Source organism: Xyrauchen texanus, chromosome 11 (genome assembly GCF_025860055.1).
Source record: "Xyrauchen texanus isolate HMW12.3.18 chromosome 11, RBS_HiC_50CHRs, whole genome shotgun sequence".
Classification (NCBI taxonomy): Eukaryota; Metazoa; Chordata; class Actinopteri; order Cypriniformes; family Catostomidae; genus Xyrauchen; species Xyrauchen texanus.
This window is the reverse complement of record NC_068286.1, coordinates 25,602,769-25,608,817: the sequence shown is the minus strand read 5'-3', so window position 1 is coordinate 25,608,817 and position 6,049 is coordinate 25,602,769. Positions and strand designations below refer to the sequence as shown.

Here is a 6,049-nt window from a genome sequence, read left to right as displayed (position 1 = left end):
ATTAGTTAACTTGAAGAGTGCTATTTTTAAACAACTAATTTTGTACTAAGTATATTTTAGTTGTATTTAAATGGTAGTAAAACATAACTTTAAGTGTATTTAGTGTACTTTTGTGTACTAAATTGGAACAACTTCAAGTATACTTAGTATACTTTAAGTATATGCCAGTGTAGGGTAATTCCATGCTTGATTAGTGATATTAAAGTATACTTTATTTGTGTTACAAGTACATTACAAATTAATTGCAAGTGTATTCAAAACATACAAACAATATACCATAAGTGTATTATATTTGAGTAAAAAGTATATGCTCCGTAACACCTTTGGCTTAGTCAAAATACTACAAATTGCACACTTTGTCTTCAATATCAAACTGTTATTACTTAGCCATACTTTGTACAATACAGTTTAAACATTACATTGTCTTACACAAGACAGTATTTTAAATGTGTTACCTTAATACACTGTAAAATTTTACATGTTCAGTTTACTTAAAAATTAAGGAAACCTAATGCCTTATTTCTGCAAAGAAAACTTGCTTACTAAAATTAAGTTATATTAATGTTCCTATGCAAGTAATGTCAACTTGTTATTAAACTTAATAGTAAATTTGTAGTTAACTTAATTTCTTTGGTTAATTTTCTATAAATTAATTAGTAACCTTACAAATTATTTTAGTAGATTTCTCTATTAAGTCAATTAACTTAAATTTAATACAATTTGTTCACTTTACATCTGAAATACCACTAATCTCAACATGAGTTTACTGTATCACTTTTAAGTGGTGTACACTTAAAATACTACGTGCAATCGGTTTCCACATTCTCTTTAAGTAAACTGAAAATAATTTTTCTTGTTCAAATAACACACTTAACAAGTTTGAAATTCTCAACTGTTTATTTGCGTAATAAACAGCTGAAACTAAGAACAACACAATAAAAAAAACAACCTGTTCGCAAGACTTCAACCTGTTGCAGCACGCACTCGGCTGCTTAACAACATAATATCTGGGCCATAAACAAGGTATAGAGCACTTGCAGAACAGGCACTGTGCAAACTCCAAAAAAAAAAGAAAAAGAGCCTTTACAATTGGAAAAACCTGCATGTGTCTTTGGAAAGATTCTTAAACTGAACTGCAATTACAGCAAGATATGCCAGAAATAAGTTCAGCTTAAAAGACAATTTTTAAGGGTTTGGAGACCCTTAAAAGACAGAAATGTCTTTTTTGTCCCAAAGACAGAAATACCTGCTGAATAAAATCAAATGTGTTCCTCATTGTCTTTGGATGGTCTAAATTTAGAGCATAGATCAAAGCAAAGTGGAGACATACAGAATGTGGCAAATTTGGGACATTATCCATGACAATTCTTCCCTCCATTGCATCCACGTTGAGGGCATGTGGACGTTTGGCAGGCTTGCTTTCAGGTAAAACTGTGAGCAGTCCAACATCTAATTCACAGAAGCCTGCATCTACATCTGAATCCTATAAGAGAATGAAAAATAGGAAGTGTGAATTTCTGTTCAGTGCTGGATATATTCTAGTGACCAGGGGCTGTTCATTATCCAAAACTTTAAACTTCATTAATTTTTGTTAACCACAGCATGTGTACAGTGCTCAATGCAAACATCAAGCACAAGGAAATGTAATCAAGCTTTAAATCATGAGAGAAATGACAAGATTTACAGAGTTACAAAACAGAACATATTGTTTCAGAAGACATTGATGAAATCACTCATCATAAGGGTGAATTATAATTTTTGGGTGAACTATTCTGTTAAATTCCGTTTTCTAGTTTACTGTGTCATATTGCATGTCTTCAGAAGACTTGGAAAATCACAAGTTCAATGGAATACTTTATTGTACTTTTACATTGATCTGAATTATTAAAGGGCTAGTTCACCAAAAATGTATTCACCCTCAAGAAATTCTAGGTGTATATATTTCTTTCTTCTTTCTTCAGCCAAACACAGAGTTATATTAAAAAATATCCTGACTCTTCCAAGCTTTATAATGGGAGTGAATGGAACCTTAGATTTTGAAGCCCAAAAAAGCGTATCCATCCATCATAGAAGTAATCCATACAACTCTAGGGGGTTAATCAAGGCCTTCTGAAGTGATGTGTTTTTTTTAAGAAACATATCCATATTATAACTTTATAAACTATTATCACTGGCATCCAGTAACACCGTCCACACGCTCACAAGAGAGTCGAGTTCGCCGGAACTCCGAAGTGTATGACGTAGGCGTAGCATAAGCTCCGGTGATAAGTGACAAATGCGAAAGTGCAGCGGATAGAGAAAGCCAGTGAACGGCCGTGACCAGAAGCCGGTTATTACAGTTCATAAAGTTATAAATATGGATATTTTTATTACAAAAATGCATGACTTCGCTTTTGAAGGCCTTTATTAACCCCCTAGAGCTGTATGGATGATTTTTTTAATGGATGGATGCGCTTTTTTGGGCTTCAAAATCGAAGGTACCATTCAATCCCATTTTTAAGCTTGGAAGAGATAGTGATTGTGTATGGCTGAAAGACCATATACACCTAGGATGGCTTGAGGGTGAGCGTATTTTAAATAATAAATTTTTTGGGTTAACTAACCCTTTAAGAACACAGAATTGAATTTACAGTATATTTTATTGCATCAATTTAAATCACCAATGTCACAAATCAGAAGTATAAACGGCGATAAAAATACTTACGAAACTCATCCTGAAAAATTACTCTGGGTCATCCCAAGAGGATTGGAAGACCCTGAAGCACTGCAGTGCAAACATGTGTTACATCAGATGACTACGAAAAAGTAGATACAGGTAGATGTGAGGGTAACAATCATAGCCAAATCATGATTTAAAGATGACAATCACAAAGAAATACCTTTAGTCAACATGATGCAGAATTTCATCACTTGTTCTTCCCTGATTTCCTCCTTTTCTCCGAAATTTTCAGTCAAACATACAGAATGCGTGTCCAACGCTGCATAGAACTCAGATCTCAGATTTTCCCCAGATATGCGATTGAATTCTGCAAAGACCTGAGCAAAAATATGGAGAGGTTATTAACATTCAAATACACAATTCATAGAAAGTAACTCTGGGATTTGGAGGAGGAAAACAACCTGGCTTTCTGTGAAAAGTGCTGGCCACTTCTCCAAGATTTCACAGACATGTCACGGTCATGCACAGTAACGTGAGGAGTCATCGACATGGCAAACTAGAATTACAAAACAAAGAAAAAAGGCTATTATAAGCTGCCAAAGGGAAGGGGTCATTTATTAGAGAAGGCTTAACAACTTGCAGTGAATGCAATCTGCACAACTCATAAGAGAGCAAATGCTCAATCATGCAGTCTGTGCGTTGCAGAGGAACATTATGTCAGTGTTGAGTGCCAAGATTTTCTCAATCTGCATGAACTTTGGCAAACCTGAACAACATCCAACTGAAACCTCCATGTCTGGGCAGTACTTAATGCCATCAATGTAAACACTGGATGAAACGAGTGTGGTACAACAATTAGGACTCCGCAGCTGCAGATATTCCTAAACATTGTCAGAAAGGTCTGTGACAAGTGAACTACACACTCTGTCCTTTGTACTCTTGGCTTGAAAAAGAAATGGCATCCATATGATAGGCAATTGCCATTTGATGCTTCTTGGCCAGCATTAAGGGGACATTTTTTAAATTTTGGATCACTTTCTTGAAGAACTTATGTTTCCCCTCAAATCAAATTGTCCACAGATTTCGCAATGGCCCATACATTCCTCAAGTTTTGGTTGGAAATGGATTTTTGATAAATGTACATTTAATACGTAGAATGACATGGACACTCGGAATGGAGACATGGTATTGAAACTACTCAAGAATATGTTCATGGCTTATGCGATAGTGCTTAAGTTGTGCCCTCTTTTCAGATGTATGAGTCCAGAACTTACATTTCCACTGCATAGCAGGTCATCATCTGGTACTCTACAAATAATAATAATAGTTAATCCATCACTCAAAAATAAAAGAAACAAAATCAGATGCATATGTTTCTTCAAATTGTGGGCCACTTACAATGTTGGATAATGACTAAAATGGAAACAGGTATTCAAAACAAAGCCTGCTGAAGTTTCTGTGCTGATTTATATTAAATAAGATATACATAATACTAATAATGATAATAATACTCTACTTGAAGAGGTGGCGGCGATGGGGTCTGCTAAAGACTCGCTGATAAACTAAATTTAAAAGAATAATTTTTTTTTTTTTTTTTGGGTGCCTGCAGACTACCCTAATAATCATAATAAGCAATCATAGTATTTTCGCGGCAATCGGCTGGACTGGAGTTCACCACACATCATTGCGTTTTTAAATTAGAAACATCACGTATCAAATTAAAAAAAGTTACTTTAAAATAACCAGGATCAAGATGTCGTGGTCTGTTACATCCATTTGTACTTTGTCTGGATTGCTATCTCTCTCAAGGGTGAATGCATCCATGTCAGTCTGCCCAGTCTTCATTTCAAACTACTCCAGTACTCCCATACTCGTGCCCATCAAAAACATATACATTTCTAAATTATTTAATATGCAACCAGTCAGCTAATTTTACAGATATGAAGCGGGCAAAGACTAGTTTTAACAGAAATGCCTTCAAATAACGCGTAGTGAATAACGTGTTTGTGCAAGTTCTTAACATGAGCTAATACTTCACACAAAACAGCATGAAAACAACAAAGTACAAAAAGCTCTATCAATTATTAAGAGTATTAAACAAATAAATCAGAAATTGAGGTTTAAATCAAAATATATTACCTTGCATTTACCGAAGAAGAACGTCGAATCCTCAGTCCATGTGCTTCTGCGCTGTGTGTGGGAGGGGAAATGCCGTCAGGTGCGCATGCGCTGGACTGCAAGTCTTGAACAGTTTGAGTAGTTGGTTAGTTAGTTATGGGAGCTATGTATTCGATAATGTCAGCAACAATTAACATTTTTAAAAACTCAACATTTTGGTTAAATTTGGTTAAAAATATTTTCGCCTCCAAAGTTCTATTACTATAGGTACCAAAAAATAGCAGGATCTATTAAAAATTTATAATTTAAACTCCAGATGGGAGGTAGTTACACCAACCTTGCTTTTAAATTAAAAGAACGCTGAAATAAAGAATCAAGCAAAAAATTATAATTTTTGGAACAGCAGCCACACAAGAACTACGCATTGTTATTTTGTTAAACATCTCCTGTTTCAAATCGCCTTGTTATTTCAACTCCTCACATTTTTATTAGTCTTAAATTAGTCAACAATTACATTTTTGGAGTGTTTTGCAATCAACAGAATTGAAATTACTGTACATTTAAAAAAAAAAAAAAGAACTTAACAAGGTAAAACATCATATATTGTGTAGATGTAGTGCTTTCAATATAGAAAAGGCTGAATATAATTTATAAATCACCCCTTTTTGTTTTAATTCAAATTTTTCATACTGTCCCAACTGTTTGGGAATTGGAGTTGTATATATATGCCGGCTGATCTCCTGAGCAAGCTAAAGCAGGCATACAGCCAAACATTTTGCCATTATATTTCAATGATCTAGAAAAGGCACAGCCATCCATGCCAGAAAAACAAGTGAAAGCGAAGCCACTGTGGTGCTTTCCTTGCCCACTTGAAAAGTAGAGGACATGCTCTTAATTTTACCCCAGAGTTGACTATAGGTCCAAAAAGGCATAAAGGTGTCTGGGTTTCATTTAAACAAGCAAATCTCCTGCTAACTGGCTGCTAAACAATCACTGTCCAACATATATTGTAAACCTGTATTCGGTTATTCATCTAGATGATACATTTTGTTTTCACTCATTTTCAAAAGCCTCTTGCTAGAACAGTGTTGAAAAATGCAGGTGGAAGTTTTTTGAAGCATCTGACAAGGCACCATGCCATGCTGGCCCCCGGGCACCCTCAACACATCAACCATGCTGCAATCAACACACATACACACACCGAGAGAGAGTTTTGCATCAATGAATAATAACAAGGAAATGTTAATTAAAAAATATATATATATATTTAAT

General features: G+C 34.8%; 1 long non-coding RNA gene across 1 annotated transcript; it reads right to left on the bottom strand.

Annotated features, from left to right (window-relative positions):
- Window positions 1-203: 203 nt before the first annotated feature.
- LOC127651938 (uncharacterized) lies at window positions 204-5,185 on the bottom strand. The gene is made up of 7 exons (XR_007971625.1): window positions 5,115-5,185; window positions 4,799-4,901; window positions 3,934-3,967; window positions 3,121-3,215; window positions 2,880-3,036; window positions 2,705-2,795; window positions 204-1,483 (listed from the first exon to the last, which is right to left on the bottom strand). It is a non-coding gene; the product is annotated as an uncharacterized LOC127651938 (long non-coding RNA).
- Between the last annotated feature and the right edge of the window lie 864 nt (window positions 5,186-6,049).